Source organism: Xylocopa sonorina, chromosome 9 (assembly GCF_050948175.1).
Source record: "Xylocopa sonorina isolate GNS202 chromosome 9, iyXylSono1_principal, whole genome shotgun sequence".
Classification (NCBI taxonomy): Eukaryota; Metazoa; Arthropoda; class Insecta; order Hymenoptera; family Apidae; genus Xylocopa; species Xylocopa sonorina.
The window spans coordinates 1,416,689-1,439,382 of NC_135201.1; the positions used below are offsets into that span (position 1 = coordinate 1,416,689).

Here is a 22,694-nt window from a genome sequence, read left to right on the forward strand (position 1 = left end):
CAATCTGAATTCACTGATAGGAAAGAGCCCCTATGAGCAAAAACAACCATCGAATACACACACTATTAAGGTCGACTTTGTAATTTGGCGGATTTAAAAAAGCAAACGATCTTTACCATCAAAAACTGCGAAAAGCGAAAGAACTTTCGTCGAGAATTTAAAATTTTTCATAACCTGTTAAAATACCTATACCAATATTTTACTTGTTAAATCTACTTAATTCCATAAATGATGTTAGTATAAACTATCTTATGTTATTATACTATGTACAAGTAATTTAGGACAATACTGAAATATTAAAATTACAATAAGTTGAACTTGTTGATAAAATTCAGATACATAAACTATTGAAGAATGTAAGTATGAAAATGTTTATCTATCGGACTATGCAAAAGGAAAAAACTATGGCATAGCAACCACATATCTTTTACGTATAGACTACGTACAAGATGGGATGACTAACTACATATAATTTTTATTAATTTTACCGTTTTCTTTAAAGACATAATTTTCTTCGCTTATCGTTGAAGAATTGCTTCTGAAAAGGACTGAAAATTAAAACCAAAATATCATCATGATGCTATCGTTATTTATAATTAGTGGATGACCATCATTACTTTAAATATTTTATAAGAAATAAATGGTGGCCGAAGAAGCTCAATTACATCAATTTTTTTTATTTTTAACACCTCTTAACGACGGATAGAAATGGGGAATTGAACGATTCAAATGAAATAACCTTCTGTATCAATTATTTTCAATTGTATGTTTGAATTGTGTTCGAAATTGAAGGGAACTGCTTTGAGAAAGAATAGAAGAAAAGAAAATCGGACAGACGAGATCGACAAATTCAAAACTAGTGGTTTGGTATAGCTCAAAAAGAAGAAAAAAATAAAAGAATTTTCACAGGTTTTCGTAATCATTTTTCTTTGAAAATGAAACCTAAAACGTAAGATGTATAAATACATACCACGAAAAGCCTCTAATGTATTTAAAATACCAACATATGTAAAAAGGGTTGAAAAAAGAATCACAACGGATCGAGATTCAAAAATTTTGAAAAACTATTAAAAGCTTATTGATTTTATATACTAAGACAAGTTGAAATCTGATTGCTATCAAAAGAGAAAACATTTCTTATTAAAAAAGTGAACACGATTACGAACATTAACTTTAAAGGTTTATCGGCAGTGTTAAGACCCATTAAATTTTATTTTTTTTTAAACATAGCCTAAAGCAAAGGGAGGTTCAGCCAGGTCCGCCAATTCATAAAACGGCAACTGTCGATTCGTCCATTGTTTCGTCGAATATAGCCACATTTGGCAAGCAGCTGTCCTAAGCAGGAATAATATCCAAAAACCCACTACTTTCGAAAGTCGAGTTAATTATTATTTACTACACATACCTACTAAAGGTCTTTGTCATTTACTTTGAATCTTTTGTGTCATTGTTCTATTGACCAAGTCGAGGCGCTTTTTGGATTTATTGCTTGCCATGGTCAAGATTAGGAAACGCGGAATCTCTCAGTACCTGTGGGTGACCGATGGTTTGAGGCGGTTACTTTATCAGAATTTACATTAACCAATAATCTTCGATAACCGCTTCCCTCACCAAAGGACCCTATTCAAAAACCATATGTTTTCGCCCCCAATCGATTTTGTTTAAACTTTGCATATTTGTAGATCTATATGTGTCTCATCAATTGCCAGAGTCTCTATCTGTCGGGCCTTTTAATAAGGGAGGGGGAGGGGGTCAAAGTACGCATTTGGCGAAAGCTTTCGGAGGCTATAACTTTTGATTAAAAAAAGATATCGACTTGAGTTTGGCGTCAAAAAATCACAAAAAAATTAAGCTTTCGAATGCTATATAATTTTTCTTTTTTCGGAATTTTTAAGTCACATTTTATGCTTTTTTCTAGTTTTCGGGTTAGTGAAAAATTGCGAAAAATTGCTATTCCCAAAATAGGTATCCCTAGATTTTAACAAAAAACTCAGTATAGGAAGCTCATTTTATGCTCTTTAAGTGGTATAAATCTTACCCTGGGGAAACTTTTTGTTTAAAAGTTATAACATAATATTCGTGTCGATGCGCAAGCTGTGGACGCGAAATTCGAGCAAAACAAATGCTTTTCTTAACATATTGTGACTTATTATTAAAATTATTATCATCGGAGATTGAGATTATTATTGTACTAGGAAGAATTCGTTTTTAAAAATACTTTTTAATTTAATGTTACTTACATTATTCCTCTTTTTCTAGATGTCCTTTTTCTTTTGTATGTTATTCATCTTCATCTTCTGTATCTTCCGATGTTGGTCTTATATGAAGAAAATGTATGTTTAAAAAATTAGCTGGTGCTGATAGATCACTGTATCGTCCAAATCCCAGGTACCATATTATTGCTAACACATGAGCACAGCAACCAACAGTCCTCGCTCCGTTTCTACACTGGCAGTAATAACTTCTGACAGACGTAATTGTGGGCTGTGCGATATCAATTAAAGTGAATATCGAATAAAGCTTCTGATCACAGTGTCGTGATTGCAATTTAGCTTTTATGAACAATGGTGTCTGAATATCCAATCCATATTTGCTGAAGTCTGGAAGATAGCTTACCTTGCTGATAAAAAATTGGTACTTTCCAGAAAGCAAGTGATCCGCTATATACGACTTTGCAAGTGATAATTGATATGATTCCGTGAACGATTTTAAGCACTTTAATGTCCAGGCTGGGAAGTTTTCATAATGTTCTAATGTCATGTTTTCAAAGTTTTTTATTTTTTTTACAAGACCTTCGCATTCTACAATTTGCTGCATTATATTTGGTTTATTTAGGTCTTTTAATAAAGTTGAAGCCACTTCTGGATCATCATTATCACTATATATTCGTTTAAAGTATGCGTTGTGAAGAGCACTTGCAATTTTAAAATCTTCAAACAATTTTGGGACACATTCTGAAGCTATAGCTGTTTTGAAATATTTAAATCTTTTAAGTGAGCTATTTACACTTTCTACTACCCATCTTTGTTTGGTGCATACTCGACTTTCGTTTGCTTCAGAGGTTGATAGTTGTTTAACTCCTTTTTTTAGCAGGGCAGGAATGACGACTTTGTAATTATTTTGTAGTATTTCATTTTTTACGTAGGAAAAGCCTCTGTCAAGAATGAAGATATCACCAGGTTTGAAAAAGTTCTTAAACCAATCGGTATTCATAATAAATCTAAAGATATCTGCATCAGATACTGTTGCTGCCCACAATTTATTTGGACCAAAAACATCCAATATATAACCATTCGTAGTTACTGCCAGCATCGGTTTTAAAAAGTTCTTTTTTTTTTTACCACTATACGTCACTCTTTGGAAGCGATAATTCGTACTTTTATGCAAATAAACATAAGTACCATCCCATATGGTGATTATTGCATCATCATCTTCATTAATATTATTTATGCGACGAGAAATTGCCGAAGTTTGTCTTTTAATTTTGTCCCGTGTAATATTATTTAAAAAATGTAAGTAACATTAAATTAAAAAGTATTTTTAAAAACGAATTCTTTCTAGTACAATAATAATCTCAATCTCCGATGATAATAATTTTAATAATAAGTCACAATATGTTAAGAAAAGCATTTGTTTTGCTCGAATTTCGCGTCCACAGCTTGCGCATCGACACGAATATTATGTTATAACTTTTAAACAAAAAGTTTCCCCAGGGTAAGATTTATACCACTTAAAGAGCATAAAATGAGCTTCCTATACTGAGTTTTTTGTTAAAATCTAGGGATACCTATTTTGGGAATAGCAATTTTTCGCAATTTTTCACTAACCCGAAAACTAGAAAAAAGCATAAAATGTGACTTAAAAATTCCGAAAAAAGAAAAATTATATAGCATTCGAAAGCTTAATTTTTTTGTGATTTTTTGACGCCAAACTCAAGTCGATATCTTTTTTTAATCAAAAGTTATAGCCTCCGAAAGCTTTCGCCAAATGCGTACTTTGACCCCCTCCCCCTCCCTTATTAAAAGGCCCGACAGATAGAGACTCTGGCAATTGATGAGACACATATAGATCTACAAATATGCAAAGTTTAAACAAAATCGATTGGGGGCGAAAACATATGGTTTTTGAATAGGGTCCTTTCGTAGAATGTCCAATGACGAATCTGCGTGTCCTAGCTAAAGAACACACCCACCGGCGAACCTTTATAAGATCTCGTCATCCATAGTTAGTTAGTTTAAAAAATACGAAACACCACAAGGCACATGTACCAAAACCTTGTCGAAAGCGTCATTAACTATTACTGTACTCTCCAAAAGTTACTGAAATATAATTTATAAGAAATACATGTCGTTGAGGATCAGCTGATACAGTATGGTAAACTTCCCTTCTTTAGTTTTTATCTTATCGATATAAGAGTTATTGCTTTCTGGTATTTTCTTTTTCTATTCATATAGTACTCAAGTATATCGTCAGTATGTAAATACAGATAATTAGTAGACCAATTAGAAGCAAAAAGTATTAAATTTCGTGAATTAAGTTTAAAATTTTTAAAAAATTCTGGATAGGTGTTCTCAAGCAGGCTGGTCGCGAGCGTATGCGAGAGGTGCCACAGGAATATCATATTTCATTATCAACAGTATTAAATCTCCACTATTTTTTCTTCTTTTTCCCAACTATTCAAGTCGCTTTACGAACAACTCTGCCATGAAATCTGTTAATAGTATTATTAATTCGCTAGAATTCGATATATTATGGTTTGGTTAACCTGCCTCTTAAAAACTCGGTACCTGAGACCTTTAGTTTGGGGGCAGCCACTTAGTTCTCACATGTTTATCCAATAGCGCAATTCGACTGTTTCCATTCATACCATTCGCGTTTTTTAGAATGGTTGCTCGACGAACTGACTTAGCTCGAACCATCGCCGTTCCAACCAATAGCCACGAGCAATATCAAACAGAACGAATAACCATAATCGTTCAATGTTTTGATAGCGAAACGAGTTTATCCTTAGATTAAAATTTAATTTAAAATAAATACATGCGTTTAAAGAGAATTAACTTTATATTAACAAAAACTAGTTGAATTCAAAAAACTGTACGTGTTTTCATTTTCACAACTTTGAACTATATTTTCTTTTTAAGAAAAATAGAATTTATAGAATTCTACGAAATTTAACAAATTTTTGATAACTATGTAAAGGAAGGTCTCCCCTTTACAATAATCTTCCAAAATTTCACGTACCTACGATTTTTATAATCACAAGCTTTATTGTAATTAATGTGTGTCAAATCTGTGTATTTAGTGTGCACAGATAGAAATGAGTATCATTACCCCTTCTTTGCTTTGCTTGTGCATACGTTAAACGGATACTTAAATACAGACTATATATAAGATACAAGTTTCTTCGTGGCAGCCTACTTTTTGTTTAAAGTGCGATAAAACGGTGATAACACCTTTTTGATTGAGCCACCTTTTTAGGCAGCCTCGTAAAGCGGAGGTTTCTGCTTGTAAAACCACTTCATCACGAATCTCCTAAAAACGGTCTTTCTTAAGTTCCATAGAGTTGTTTGAATTTGTACAATTTGAAAAGAAAAGAAAAAGAAGCTAAAAATAAAGTTCAAGGTTGTAAATTTCACGAATTAAAATGAGTTGAAATAAAATTGTACAATTTTTCAATGGGAAATTATAACAGTTTAAATATTAGCAATCTTTCAATACGAAATACTTTAATTTTGTTCCATTGTATATTTTTTTGAAAGAAATTCAGATGTCTAAGTTAAATTCATTCAGTGGTAGTATCTTTGAGATATTGTAACAGCACTAAAGGCGAAATAATTACGATTGGAATAAAATTTTTAACTAAATTATAGTTTAATTTGTTTATACCTACATAGACGAGCGATGCATTTTTAATTGTAGACTGACATAGAGAAACAGAAGAAACATATAGAGTAAAATAAATGATATAAGTTACTCAAGGATTAAGGCATTGTACCAGATCTACTTTCTTTTTTAGAATATATTATAATTAAATCATACATACAAGGGTTCGTTAACTATAAGTTCGAGGACGACCCGTTGCATACGATGCAATCATTTTTCTGTATTTGTTGCCAACAATTTTCTACTTTTGCTTAGTAGAATATAAGAAGGTATTTTCCTGTAAACATGCAACTTTTTAAATTAACCGTGATTGCATGGAGCATGTTCATTATTTTTTCAAAATGTATTTTCGTTTATATTTCATTCGATAGCTGTTAATAAAAGATACAATTATTATTTTTAGATATAAACCATACCACGCATCACATCGGCCTATAACGGCGATTCCAGACACGATGAACTTGTTATATGTATAAGTTATTTGATCTATTTTTAAGCGCGACTATGTTGAATAGTCTGAACATTACACTTACGATGCAGGAGATTTTTCCAACTGCCGTAAATCGCCTGGATACACTTATCGAGGGGAGTAGCGGTTAACACTGCACTCGTTTTGCGTGTACTTAAGTTACCTTCGGAGCAGCTTCTGATTAAATTTCCTTTGCTAATCACGGAAATCAGTGGACTATTACGTTGCCGTGGTTGAAGCATCATTTTTGACGTTTCAAGAACACCACTTGGTATCCAGGCTTCGATGGCCGGATCATGAAAGCTTTTATAAGTCGACGATAACGTTTTCGAACACTTCTGCTTCCCAGGCGGTAAGGGCGGGGGGCCCAGGCAGCTCGTAACAGCGCTGATCGCCATTTACGGTAGAAATGGCTTAATTTAAAATGAGGAAAAGTTTATCAACTTTCGTTTCTTTCTTTTTAACGACGATTAAAAATAACTATAATTTTATAATTAAATAAGTTAGCTATAATTTCTCCGACGATACGATAATTTCGAGACAGTTTCGCGTTGCGCTAACCATTAACCAACTATATGGTTTCTCTTATGGAACGCAGCACTATTTCTACCACTTCGTTAAGTTAACCCGAGCAACTATCGTATTTTTTTAACAAGACTTCGATCGTTAAACGATTCACTTTTCATTGCGGAAATAATCGAGCATGTAAGAAATGGTATACGCTGAGAATATCGCGAAGGAAAGCGTAAAGATAACCGGGTAAGACTGTCGGAAAGGTTCGGTGTTGGGTAAAGCTTCGAGTTGGCGACACCAACGTGCTGTTGGTCGTTGGTACGGCGAATGCAAGAAGGCGAGGTCGAAGGTGGGTGGACAAGTTTCCGGAGAACGGCGTAGGTAGCCTCCGGTAATACTTGTACGCGTAGGTTTCCAAAAACGCGGTACGTCGAACAACTTTCCACGTGGAAATACCTCAAGTTAACAGTAGTTGGTCATAGAATTATTGACCGCAAATTTCAAATTGAAATATTTCCTTATAAAAAGAATTACCGAGAGAGAGAGAGAGAGAGAGAGAGAGAGAGAGAGAGAGAGAGAAAGAGAGAGAGAGAGAGAGAGAAAACCGAGAAAAATATTAATATCTTCGAATTCTTAAAATTAAGAAATTTATTTATCAGTATAATATAATCGTAATAAATATTATAGAATTTTTCATCATCCTAAAATGGTTTTTAGGAACAGTTTTTAATGGAACATTACATAAGATAACGAGTCATTGGAACGAAACTACAAAAGAAGGCATGAAATGCAAATACATGTGTCCACCGATAATGTCAAGTGTTCTCAATAGTATTGTTAGAAGAATAAATAACTGTACATTTAGTAAAATATATAATATTTGCGAATAAGTAATATTCTACAGAGAAAAATATATACCATTATCGATATTCATTAACGCTTAATTTAAAATAAACATACAACAAAAGACGACGACTCCGAGCAGCTTAATGGATTTATGATCAGTACAGGTTACTTCTTGTTATCTAGAGTCGCACGTACGCCAGCTGCACCTTGTCGAAAGATCCTATCGTAAAACTTTCACCGTCGAAAAAGAACAATAGATCAAACATGTATTTTTAAATTAATTTTTCAAAAAATTATCAAGTAAATTGTTAGAGGAGAATGGTAATACATCTTTTATTTATACTTGACTTTTGATATCCTACTCTAGCTTGCATCGATTACGAGGCGTGATCATTTTAAGACGGTGAAGTATGCATGTATATAAATCAAATAAATGAATTAAAACTATTAGATGCTCAATGTTTCATCTAATTATCGTCTCTCTAATGATTATGCATTTCAAATGAAAGAGTGCCATAAAAAGTTGAAGGAGTGGGAAGAGAAGATGTTGTAGCATATGGATACACCACCCGGGTACATGTATGTAATTATGTGTACGTAGAACTTATTCTAAAAAAAATCAATTCACGTCAAAAAATACACAGTTTCCATTTCGAATCGTTTCTTCAAGATACTTAAAAAGTGAACGAAACGAGTCTACAATTTATTACCTTCATCAAAATGCTTCGCGCACCTGTGAAATGAACTGTAATTCTTTATGGCTTATTTGCAAAAATTAATCGCTACAATTACAATTTTGTGCGTTCCGACATAAAACTGGCCATAAGCAGTTACGGTAAGGAAAAAAAGAGTGGAAAAACTTCAAACATTGCCAAGTAGAAACTGTCTGCCTAAAATGAGGTGTGTGATGCTGTTAGCGTGCTGCACAACTTCTACAACTTACATACAAAACCGGACATCGGCCTCCATTACAATATTGACAAATCATGAACAAACAGATCAAATCAGATCAGCATTAAAATTAAACTCGTTCGATTGAATCACGCAATTAACGTAAAAAGCTTGTGTTACGAGCTAATAACGATACGCATGTTTTTTTCTTCTTTTTTTAAGTCAATAGACACAAATTGTAATTGAATAAAATCTAAGTTACAAAATCATTTCAGAAAGTAATTTCATCAATTTTAACTGACAACTTTATTCTAAATTGTTTTTATTAACCTTATTTCATTTGCTTCAAGCCGCTCGCAATCAATAATGTTTGATTATACAGATATCATGTACAAAAGGAACCCGTATTATCCTTCTTTATCAATTGTCGACGATATTTTGTATGCTGCAGTAGAATGAACGAGTAAAGTAAATGTCAGCAGCAAAAACGCTCTGTGCTAACAACTATACGTGAATTATTCTGATCATTGCAGACGGAGTTTGGATTTCGGAGAGAGCATAATCGTTTCAGCTTCTCGTGAATCGTATCAAGTTCTCACTTAGCCTCGTGTCGCGTTATCGTGTCTCCGTTCTATCGCATCAGCAACATTCCTATCTCTGTTCTCTTCTTGGAATATACCTAATCATAAGTTACAAATAAGGAGAATCCATACGGGAGGTGAGAAAACAAATTTTGAAAAATATATTGTATAAGATGATTAAAAAAAATTTGAGACCAAGTACAGAAGACGGCGGCTATATTTTAAATACATTAAAATCGCAATTATCCCACCTTCAACAATATGTTAACAAAGAATTTGTACAAGAACACTATTTGATAGATAAATTGAAAATTCAGTTTTCAGATTCAGAGCAATAAATTATACTATAAATAAACTTTTCTCTGCAGTTGCAATTAAATATATCGTTTAATACATTTATTACCATTTCAATGATGATTAGCTTTATTTTAACATAAAACATAATAGTAGATAAAAAACTTCCTATACGCGTTGATACGCGTATTTTATGAAGCTTGCAGCAGTTGAAATTTACATCCATATCACCATTTTTTCTCAATTTATCTTCTAAATGTTAGATTACTTTCTCTTCCAACTTCAGTCACCATTAATATCAATAAAATAAGTAATGTTAAAGTTATTCTATTTTTTTATTATTAAAAGAGCTAAAAACAAATGAACTTAGTTTATTTTATTTTTTCCTTTTTATTATTAGTTATTAAATCTTAAATAACTTAAATTCGCTCAAGATTGAAAACAAAATATAGCGATCAGAGATATATGTAGCAAATAGTATAGAAGAATGACTTTATACAACGCAAAAAAATTTTAGTCACAGAAAAGAGTCACGAAAATTGTTATTCTTAAAATCTGTACTGCTATCTATGATGGACTAAATGATTATTTAAAGGTAACTCTTATACGCACATTTTTAACATACTTTCAAATTTGTATTCACATGTGTTTAATAGTGTTGTGTATTATGTCAAATATAATATTTAGAATTTTTATTTAATTTATTGATCTATAAACAAATAGGTAGAGTCATAAATAATTTCAAATTACACAAAATAAGAAAGTCAAGAATTTGTTCTTATCATTTATTCAGTATCGAATTAAATATCTGATATTTACTACCTGATATTTACTACTAAATACCTGATATTTTATAAATCTAGGGAATGAAGAGGAATGGAGTAGTTGTTGCAAATTTTAAACTATCATGAAATTTTGATGTTATATATGTAGTGAATTTATAGTTACCACTAAACCTGGAAATTTTTTTATTACTATAATTAGAAGAGAAAGTAAAAAGATTAGTGAATGTTAATTGATATTATAGTGAATGTTAAATGAGTTTATATTTATTCACACCGACATGCCCGCCTTGCATGGAACAGTTTTATAAAGTTTTTGCAATGTTTTATGGAATGTTAACAAATGTTCGTTTGAAGCACATTTTCAACACCAGTGTTATTTCCCGACGTTTAGTTTAACGTTGGTGTGATTAAGAAATTAACTTTGACAGAAAATGATCCTCAACAACTCGTATTTCTGCCAGCTTATATTTCGGTAACTGTTGGGGAGATGAAATACATTACAATATTTTCGACAAGTTTTTGTAGATGTATCTTATGATGTTTCGTTTTTAACTGACTTTACTATTGCTGACGAGGTTTTATAAATAATTGCCGGTGGGAGTGCTCCTTAGCTAGTACAAGCGCTGAATAGCTAGAACAAGGCTACTGAAGGACATTGGTTAACGCAATTACTGATAAAGTAACCGCCTCAAACCATCGGTCACCCGCAGGTATCAAGTCTTACTCTCGGGTGACGCATACGTGAATTCTGCGTGTCTTAATCTTAACCGTAGTAAGCAATAAACCCCCCCAAAAAAACATTTAGGAGGTATGTGTAGTAAATAATAATTAACTCGGCTTCAAAAGTAATGGTTTTTTCGATATTATTCCTGCTATGGATAACTGCTTGTCAAATGTGGCTATATACGACAATCTCCAAAGGAGAGATCGACGGTAGCCGTTTTATGAAATTAGCGGACCTAACCTAACCCTACCTTTGCTTTATGCTATATTTCAAAATAAAATTTAATGGGTCTTAACGACCAGAAAAACTTAATGGCCTCCAATATTCTCTACTTTCCTTTCCGCAGGTGCTGAAGCATTTCCAATTCTTGAGAAGTTCCAAAAGATTGTGTTCTCAAAAAGATTTTGCAAATGAAAAAAGAATTTTTAATTATTGTTATTATAATTTTAATCTATCTTATTGGTTAAGCCGTGTAAGATATTTTTTAATTTCACATATTACAAATAGATACGGCCATTATTGGTATCGACTTATATACGTTTTTTATTTTATTTATCCAATTGATTCTTTTCTTCATCCGAAATAAACTTTAATAACTCGTAATACAAAGAATGCTCGCCAATCAGTTTTCACTAATCAGCGTATCAGTGGTATGTCGTTCATAATCTCGTTCAGATTTTTACATCGTTGCATATTACTTTATGTTACTTTACCAGTAACAATTGACGAAAAGACATGTAACTCCGGGGAGCTGTCGAAGAAGTTTGGAATTTCGTCGCTACATTGCTGGAACAACCAATAGAAACGCGGCAGAACCCTCTGCGGGAAGAAAGTATAGAGCTGGTATAGTAGTTAGTCCAATTAGGAAAAACCTGACATCATTTAACTTTCTCTAGTTTCAAAGGAATTTTTCAATATCTTTTCACGTATTCCAATATAGTTTGTTTTCAGAGAAAAATGTCTGATCCCCTTACTACAGTGTCCCCTATTACATACTATTGTAAGAGCCCCATTTCATGACAAATAACTAAAAATAATAAATAATAAAAAGTACAAATAGAATGTATAAATAGTTTAAGAAATAAATAAATACTGAAATAAATTAAATAAAAACAAAAGTTTCAGTGAACGCATGTACACAGTAGATCAGCGCCAGCGATTCGCATGCGCGACCGACTACAAATAGAGCTGCAGGAGCGCCTGCAGATGCAGAGAGAGTTTGAGAGTCTCACCCGACAGAGACTGCTCCGGGTTCGAACTTTAACCCCGTATGAGGGACTCGAACGAGATCAGCTTTTCGTCTGAACGACTCTGAGCGTAGAGTACAGAGACCGATCCGAGTCCGAACTTTAAGCAGGTTGAAACGATCATCGCATCGGTTGAACGATTTGTTTTCTTTTTTTCTCTAAAATGTAATGTCTATCGCTATTCTACTATTATTTTTGTTCAAGAACAAAATTAATAATTATATTTTGCGATATGATTCCGTAGCCATACGAACAAGTTTAGGGTTGCTAGTTTAGTTAATATTTCCCCGATAATATTAAATGTTACAATAGATTTCCACGGTCCGACATGGATCTACTCGCTACATATTCACACTTGGCAATCAGGTTCCGTCAACTGTCTAATTAGTGTCCGTTTCTAAAAATCGCTACAGTCCTTCAAATACACGTGAACAATTTTATACATATATATTTCATGTTATAAGCGTCAGCTAAAAAAGTGAATAAAACTGCGGTAAATTATAATACTGTGGTAAGTTTTAAAAATTAAGAGTCTGAGCAAGTGCTACCCCTAGAGGGCACGACAAGAATCGACCGGTAGAGTGTTTTTCGTGTGAAAGGTACATCTTTTCTTTTTTCTAGCTCATATTTCAGTTAGAAAAAATTTTCAATTATTTTTTGTATAGGCGATTAAGTGAAACCATAGAAATCAGCGAAATTCGTGTGTTGATGAAATATGAGTTCCTCCATAGAGCCACAACACGGCAGGCAGTCGCCAATATCAATAGTGTGTTAGGTATTTAAGTGGCTACAAACGCTACTGTAGCTCGTTGGTTTAAAAAATTTCATTCGTTAGATTTCGATCCAAGACTCAGATGAATAATGTCGTCCTGTAAGCCACTGTGGAACCGAATCCCAGCCAAAGTGCACGTGAATTATCATTAATGTACAATGTATCAAAGCAAACAATCTTGATGCACAGAAGGAACGAAGACTCGACGCATGCCTTTCCCTTCTTTCTCGCAACAAAGCCGAATCATTTCTCAATCGAATTGTTACGTGTGATGAAAAATGGATCATTTACGATAATCGTAAGCGTTGATCGCAATAGTTGGACAAAGATGAATCACCAAAACAATGTCCGAAACCGGACATCCATTAGAAGAAGCTGATGGTCACTATTTGGTGGTCTGGCTCAGGTGTCACCCACCACAGCTTTATGGAACCTGGCCAATCGATAACGGCTGTTGTCTACTGTCATCAACTAGACGATATGATGAGAAATCTTGCGATTAAACAGTCAAAATTAGTTAATCGGATGACTCGAATCCTCCTGCACGACAACGCTCGACCACATGCCGCACGAACGACCATGTCAAAGCTACAAGACTTGAAGTTGGAAACTCTACGTCACCCACCGTACTCGCCAGACCTTGTCCCCATTGACTATCATTTCTTTCCAAATTTCCGCACAGGCTGTCAAAATGGTGTTTCAAGAGTTCATCGACTCCCGTGATCCAGAATTCTACAGCAAAGAGATAAATGAGTTACCTCTAAAATGGCAAAAGTGTATCGATAATATGGGTGCATACTTTGATTAAAAATAAAAAGCTTTTATTGGAAAAAAATCGAATTCAATTATGTGCATTCCTTGCTCCATTTCATACTGGACAACCTAATAGGATCGTTCACCTATATCTTTATTTATACCTTTATATAATAATTTTTGGGACGCATTCGTCAAGTTAAAGAGAATGTCAAGTTAAAGACGAATGTTGGAATGCTGGCCAAGAAATTTCTGATATTAAAGATGAAAACGCAGAAATTGATTATGATTTACTTGACAATTCAGACACCGATAAAGTAGAAAAAGATATTTTAAATATACGTGATGACAAAAGAGAATGATACTGAATTTTAAGTACAATAGTTAGTTTCGAAAGTGAAAAGGAAGAAACACTAGTTGAAACTGTCCGGCGAGAAATAAGAAGAAAAATCGGGTCTTAGAAGAACCTTTGATCGACTCATCAAATTTTTAGGGAAAGACCAAATATATTCAACGAAATATCCTAAAAGAGAAAGATATGATAGAATTTTTTTTATCGCCGATCGTAATATTGTTACGAGTACGAAACGGTAGGAATACTGTGGAAATTTACGCATCTAGAACATATTCGTTCGTATAAATGAACATTAAATTAGATTAGATTTAATTACGTAAGAACGTGAATGAAAACAGAATCATTTCGTGTGTTTGGAATTAAATGGAACTTAACTGTTGTAAAGTTGCCGGTATTTATTATATACGGAACAAAAAATGAAGTTTGTTGCTCGGAGATTAGTGCGAACGATGTATAGCTACTGGAAAAAACATAAGCGCGGACAATTTTTTTGTATAGGTATATTTTTATCACTTGAATTTTCAGCAAAAATTTCAGCAAATTTCAACAATATTATTACAATTTACAAAACTAAATCCAATAAAAGCGTCTTTGTTCTTAGTGTATTGCAATGCATACATATTATACATCCTAGAAACTGTGAATAATTAAATCATACAATAACACACAAAATGCAGTACAGATGTTACAGAGTAAAATATTATACATTGTAAAGTAAAGTCACAATCTTGGAGATGGTTCCTACAGATACTTTTCGATATAATGAAACCACGTGAATAAGATGTTGTAAAGATAGCGAGAGTAGCAAAATTGGTCTAAAATGTGAATTCGTATGTACATGCATCGAAAACCCTGTAATTTGTACAAACAAATGGAATAAAAAAAGGATAAAATATACATTACTTTTTTGTCCCGTACCGTTGCAAGTTAATATGTATGTAGTTAAGCCCTATGTTTGTGCTTATTTATCTACCTTTTTCATGATTAATTTCGTAATGAAAGACGCAGAGATTGAGGTCTTAAGGGTTGCTTCGAATTTGTAAAGATTCATAAACATAAAACCACTTAGATACCATCCGCTCGGTCGCTCAACACCGAGCCTGTTTTCTTCCTGTTATGCTTCTTGCCCCTAAGACAGGGTGACGACCATCGTCATTCTATGATATAATAAATACCAGGCAGGTTCGTTACCTTTCTCATAAACGTAGAACTTATTCTGTACTATTCTAGTACTTATTCTGTATTCTATCCGAGCTACCTGCGTATTTTAAGGAAAGGTACCATGACTCGGCACAATGAATGGCACTGCGTATCGATCGAAAAGATGACCGCTGCAAACAAAGAAAAATCGCGAGCGATTATTCTTCAATAAATCACATCCTACCACGTAGATTAAACCCTATAATTATGGAAAATTCTTTCGAGATACTAAGCACTAGAATCGTAAGATAGATCTAGTAAGCAAAGGTAAATAAACCGCAACACAGAATTAGTTCAAAATCGAATTCAAAGGTTTATAGGTGAACAGAAAATTAAATAACGAGAATATCAATATCATCGGTCAAAATGTTAATAAATGTGGCGGCCTCCCGACGCTCGCCACTACAGGAACAGCACCACTTACAGTTTCGCGATAGTACACAATTATCTATCCAATATATATTACATAACTCCTGACCTGTCCCTAATAACCCAGCGTCTAAAGCAGGGCCCGCTAGGTAGCCTTACTGATGAGTCCACTACCAGACCCAGGACGAAACGTTCTTCCCTCTCTTTTTCTTCCTTCTTTCCTCTTTCATTCTACAGCAAATCGAAGCAACGCGCTTCAATAAAATACATAGGTGTACAAAAAGATTAAGAAAAAGGTATAGAGAAAAATAAAGGTGCGTTCACCTCGAAGGCGAACTGAATTTGGGCAAAAAAATAAATTGTCTCCTACTTTTCTTACCTACAGTTTAAAAGAAAATTGGCAATTTCAGATTACCGAAGATCTTTTGTTTATCTTAGTCGTACTTAACTTTTTAATTTTCAACTTTCTTACACAGTCATAACACAACATCGGCAAGTTTCGGTAGAATTCCCATCCTCACATTTAGTAATTTTCATTAGTTCCAATAAAGTTTTGCTCTGTACACAACGTAAATCTTTAATTGCATCTCGAAATGAATGCGTTTCTGGGAACAATAATTAATATATTTCTGAATAGCATTTCCTTTTCAAGTAGGATTTTAAAAATACTGCAAATTATATATTATTGGCTATAAATAATTGAAACTTTCTTAATTATTTATGGTAATTATGATGGTAAATTAAACATTCATTCAAAAATCATATCTGTTCTCCAAATTTAGATTCGATGTTTTACAAATGTAAACAAATCTTATAATAAATTTTAATTAAATACAAGTGCAGTAAAATAGCACTGACATTATTCGCTTTTTGACAGCTTTAATCTTATTACTGTCACACACACACACACACACACACACGCGCGCGCGCGCAATTATTATTAATATAATAAATGAATATTTATTATCATATATGCTTACGTGTTGCAATTAATTTAATGGGGTACTTCGTCTCTTATAACTTATATTAAATAACTCTGTCATATAGATATGTTTATTATATCCATCGTCATGTACATATTATGAAGGTCACCACTCACCTATCATACTTGCGTTTCTGTCATTTGTATTTGAGACAACCTTATTCTATTAAATTTTATTTAATTGTTACGTAACGACATAATATTTGGTATTCGCGACATAACTTTCGAAAATTCGATAGTGACTTGGCAAAAGTCCTCTACCGCTGGAAGAGGATCTAGAGACTTGATGTCTTTAAAAAAGTCCAATAGTGGTTCGTTGCAACATTACTCAAGTAGTTGGAACATATGGAAATGATGGAATACAAGTACGTTTACGTGTGAGGACAAAAAATTTATAATACCGAGATTTCACGACCACGTGTACCGGGTCTCTTACATTTTTAGCTCTACCGGAAAATTCTGTCTGATCAGAATTTGAACTTTTAATACTGTCAAGATCATATTAAAACTAAATTCTTTTTTGACAACATCAGCTCAACAAACCATTTCGAAATATTTTAGATGGGTGCCACATGAGTTAAGTGAAAAGAATTTGAATGATCGAACATCATATGCACATCTCTGCTTGCACGGAACAAAATCGGACCTTCCACCTTTAAACCGAAGTTGAGCATGAGCAAGAGTACGTTATGTATACGGTGGAACATACGAGTTAAATTCGGACTCCAAGAAAAGAGGCCGGCGATGTTCAATAGGAAGGGTGTTACGTCCCGACGTTTGGTTTAACGCGGGTGTGAGTTAAGGGATTAGACTTCGTTGAATAGTGATCCTTAACCATTTATGTTTTTTATACTTTATATTTCGGTACTGATGGGGAGTGTAGTCGACAAGGTTTGTGTTCTCGTGTAGTTGTTATTCTTCTAGTTGTTATTTTTCCTCTTCTGACTTTCTAACTATTCCGGCGTATTTAAAGGCTCGCCGGTGGATGTGTTTTTTAGCTAGGACATGCGGATTCGTCCTTACACATTTTTCGAAGTTTGGCGAGGGAAGCGGCTGTCGACTATTATTGGTTACTGCAAATTCTGATAAAGTAACCGCCCCAAACCGTCGGTCACCCGCAGGTACCCAGTCTTACCCTCGGGTGACGCACACGTGAGTTCCGCATGTCCTAATCTTGACCGTAGCAAGCAATAAACCCAAAAAGCGCCTCGACTTGATTTATAGGAAAACGGCACAAAGATTTAAAGAAACGAGGACGACCTTTAGTAGGTATGTGGAGTGAACAGCAATTACCTCGACTTCGAAAGTAGTGGCTGTTTGGAGATTATTCCTGCTACGGACATCTGTTTGCCAAATGTGGCTATATTTCGAACAATAAAGTCCACTGGGACTTAACAAAGGGCATCGTACTGGTTCATGATAATGCCCAGGCCATATGCTGTTTTCGAAACACCTTCAGAAACTTACTAGAGTTAGGTTGGGAAATTCTGTCGCATTCATCATACTTCCCAGACTTTGCACCCTACGGATAAGAAATTTTTCAAAAATGGGATGTAGAAATTGCCATCACGCTGACAACAAGTAGTAAATAATGATGGCAATTATATTATCTCATAAAATTTATTTAAGGTATGAAAAATGTATTATTTTGTTTCACTCTAAAGGCGGACAGAATTTCCGGATAGCCCTTAAATTTTACGGCGCATATAAAGACCAGTACACTAAATACTCGCGTATTTAACTAGTCGTTCGAAATTTATTCCAGCCATTTTACAGCACCGATTATCCTTTTTTTTTTATTTTTTTAGATACTTTATTATTTCTTCGTTCGTCTTAATCGTGCGACAACACTTTTCTAACATCTATTTAAAAACCAGAAAATGTACGTCTACGCTTTGGAGTCATCGCTGCTCTGATTGTTCGACGCAATTTCAATGTGGACGTATTCTTGCACAGCAAGATATGCGAAACAAGCAAGCGAGACAGAATTAGAGGTAGAATTCTTTTATTGCAAAGAACATTATTACTTCTTCTCACACAGATTAAAACAACGTCTATTGTGGCAATTTTATATCAATACATTATGAAAAACATGGTTATCTGTCCGAACGGAATATGTTGACAACATATTCCAAGGTCAATAAATTTAGCGATATAGATTGAATAATTGTCCAAAGGTTTCCTGTATTGATGATAGCTTAGATTGTTATGTACCAAAGGAAAGAGAATTAGACAATTGATTGTTTCAAGCAATGTTCTCTTACCATAATACAAATTACGGTACATGGATGAATGCCGCACAGCCCATTAAGCATTTAACCATCAGATAAACCAATTATCTCCTATGTTAATAATCTATAAATAGATAAATAACTAGAGAAACTTTAGAAAAGGTATGGTTATGGTAGAAAACATTGAACACCAATCAATTATGATACCGGAAAAACAATTAGTTACTTAAGTCACCAGGGAAGCATACACTACAAAAATAATGCACTCTAACACTTCCCTATACAATAAATGTAAATATAGGCAACGATAATGCTGAAGTAGTTGATAAAAACAGAATAAAGGAAGCCTACGTACCAATTGGAAATCACCAATCAATAGATCCAATCAATAAAGATGTCGCCACCTATGGAGAGAACACAATCTACTAATTATATAATAAATAATTATATAATAATAGAAAAACATAACATCGCAACCTCGATTGAAGAACTCGGAAGCGCGTAACGCTACGAAGTATGTGCAATAGCGAATGTCGCCACATTTTTGAAGAATGTTTCCAAAATCCACCAAATCTAACTTCAACCTTTAGAAAGTCTTCTTTAGATAAGAAAATATTTCTTTTACATCAGCGAAGTCAAACAAGAATATCAATCCCGCTGATTTTGGTGAAACTGAATAAACAGGCTGGCTAGAGAACCGTCGTGTTTACGAATCGCTCTGAGTGTAATAATAATGTAAAAATATTACTTGGACATACAATCAACAGACGAACACAAATTTCTTAGTATATTGTTTAACAGCTTAACTTGGAATCGCACCAGCGGTGAAATACGAGTTTTCTAGAGGAATATCTATATACAACGTTCGATACATATGTTAATTCCCGACGTTTGGTTTAACGTGGGTGTGAGTTAAGGGATTAGACTTTGTTGAAAAATGATCCTTAACCACTTATGTTTTTTATAGTTTGTATTTCGGTAACTGATGGGGAGTGTAGTCGACAAGGTTTGTGTATGTATATCGTACGGTTGATACTCCTTTAAAACTCTCGACAAATTCCTTTTGAGTCTCGACAAATTCTTGTTACACACTCGACAAATTCACGACAAAATCTTGTAATTCTCACGACACATTGATTCTCACGACAAATTGATTCTCGACAAATACTTGTTATTCTCCTGGACTCTCTAACTATTCCGGCGTATTTAAAGGCTCGCCGGTGGATGTGTTTTTTAGCTAGGACATGCGGATTCGTCCTTACACATTTTTCGAAGTTTGGTGAGGGAAGCGGCTGTCGACTATTATTGGTTACTGCAAATTCTGATAAAGTAACCGCCCCAAACCGTCGGTCACCCGCAGGTACCCAGTCTTACCCTCGGGTGACGCACACGTGAGTTCCGCATGTCCTAATCTTGACCGTAGCAAGCAATAAACCCAAAAAGCGCCTCGACTTGATTTATAGGAAAACGGCACAAAGATTTAAAGAAACGACGACGACCTTTAGTAGGTATGTGGAGGAAACAGTAATTACCTCGACTTCGAAAGTAATGGTTTTTTGGAGATTATTCCTGCTACGGACATCTGTTTGCCAAATGTAGCTATATTTCAAACAATAAAGTTCACTGGGACTTAACACTTTTCGTTCTTGGCTGGCTGAAACTCGAAAACAGGTGCAGTAATAAAAAGTTTAAACTTATCTCACGAGGCAAAAATTGTAAATTACCGAAACTTTGATCTCCTACTTAGGTAATTATTTTTAATGATAGAAAAGATTCCAAAATAAATATATGACCGTCTAATAGACCTATGTTATAAACGAATAACCCCAAACTTTGACCCGAAAGTAGTAACGTATCGGAGTCACCTCGACGTGCCCTTAAAAGCCGAAAAAGGATTGAAGTGACCTGCATAAGCAAGCGAAGCTCACGACCGTGCGCGGTAGCGCCCAACAGTGAAAGGAAAAAAAAAAGTTCAATGTTGCAATGTTAGTGCTAAAATCTAAAATTATAAACAATAGTTAATAACATTCGATTAACAATAACGCAATGGGACAAATGGTGAATCATAAAGAACACAAAAGACTAAATAAGGGATAACAACCCCCCAAACCACATTATGTAAATTACACATAACGAACAACAAACTAAAACAACAGATCAGACAAATTATAAGCAACAAAAGACCAAACAAGAGAATAAGTCTGGTACCAACACTAATTAGACGGAAATAACAAAATAAACAGTAAAAAGAAAACACCATCGCAAATATGAAACAACTAAAAGAAAAAATAACCTCATTAAAAACGGACAGCGACGAAGAAAACGAGAAACCAACATACAAAGACCTGTTAGAAAAATACAAAAGATTAACCGCTATAGTTGAAAACCTACAAAACAGTATAAACAACACTGCAAAAGAAAGTTAACAACCTGAAACTCAGGTCATGGACTACATTAATGAGGACAGCGATAATAAAGACAGCAGCTACGATAAATGGAGAAAGATAACGATAAAAAGGAGCCGGCAGCATCCCTCATCGATTAGAGCACAAGAAAAACAACTACCAGGACCCAGCGAAATCGAACCACCAAGCGTCAAAACCCAAGAAACCCTGCAAAACGACGACAAATTAGGTATAAAACTCAGAAAAATAACAAACACTAGACAAAACACTCCCATCAATCATACCACATACTACGGTAATAGGATCAACAATAATTAACGTACTATCTTCAAAAATCAAAGACTTCAACATCAAAAACATGTCGGCCAACAAAAGAATCTTACAAACAAGTGCATTACCAGAATAGAAAATTGCCTGTGAAACATTAAAACACAATAATATAGAATATTTTACATACAAACCAAAATACCCACATATATAGAATATTTTACATACCCCAATATAGAATATTTTACATACTCAAAATAGAAAAAAAAACACCACATTGTTATTAAAGGATCTAGAAGGCGACGTCAAGACAGTCGAAGTAAAACCAAAAAATTGAGAATTTCGAATTTCTATCGTTCAACAAATTTATAACCAGACGGTCCATAGAAGAATAACAGTAACATAAATAATATAAGGAGTAAGTAAATAAATAATGTAAGGAAAATACATACGATACTACACGTAGTCATAAAGTGGGAAAAATATCAAAAAATGTCCGCGTGCGATGCAAACGTTGCCGACGAATAGGCCATGTGATATTTAATTGTAATTTAAACTACCAATGCGTAAAATGTAACATTCTTACTAACCCAGGAGCTTAAAGAATAGCCCAAAGATGAGCGGAAAGCTTAAAGAACAGAGAGAAAAATCCAGCAAAAAATAACAGCAGTAAATATATAAAAAGAAGAAAGAAAAACAAAAAAATAACAGGTACAATCATAAAAACGGGCAAATCATTACAGTTCCATAGTAAGAGGTGAAAATACTATCAAACTAAGCGCTACTCCGACCCCGAACGTACTCATAGAACAGATAAAACGATACTTGAAATAACTGTAACCAGCCACCTGTCAAAAATAGCAAACTAAATAGGAACAAATAGCAATAAAATTAACATCATAGCCCAAGCCCCAATCATAGAATTCTAAATGGCGTCCCATTGCAACACCGCAAACCAGCCAACGAATAACACAGAAAAAATAGAATACAAAAAACTGGATGTACTAGAGATGAACACTAATCTCAAACGAAAGAAGAGCATGCATGATAAAATTCTTAGGCAAACACAAGACCGATTGTTAAGTCCCAGTGGACTTTATTGTTCGAAATATAGCCACATTTGGCAA

The 22,694-nt window shown here is 34.0% G+C and overlaps 1 protein-coding gene across 5 annotated transcripts in view; it reads right to left on the bottom strand.

The window, feature by feature from the left end:
* The window catches only part of Ckn (CRK like proto-oncogene, adaptor protein), a 113,755-nt gene that overhangs the window by 19,078 nt on the left and 71,983 nt on the right, over positions 1–22,694 (bottom strand). Inside the window, exon 2 of one of the 5 annotated variants that reach the window (XM_076901279.1) lies at positions 19,251–19,299. The exons of the other annotated variants lie outside the window; for them this stretch is intronic. The gene's annotated coding sequence lies outside the window, so the exon portion shown is untranslated. The remainder of the gene's footprint in view (positions 1–19,250; positions 19,300–22,694) is intronic. 5 annotated transcript variants of the gene reach the window in all.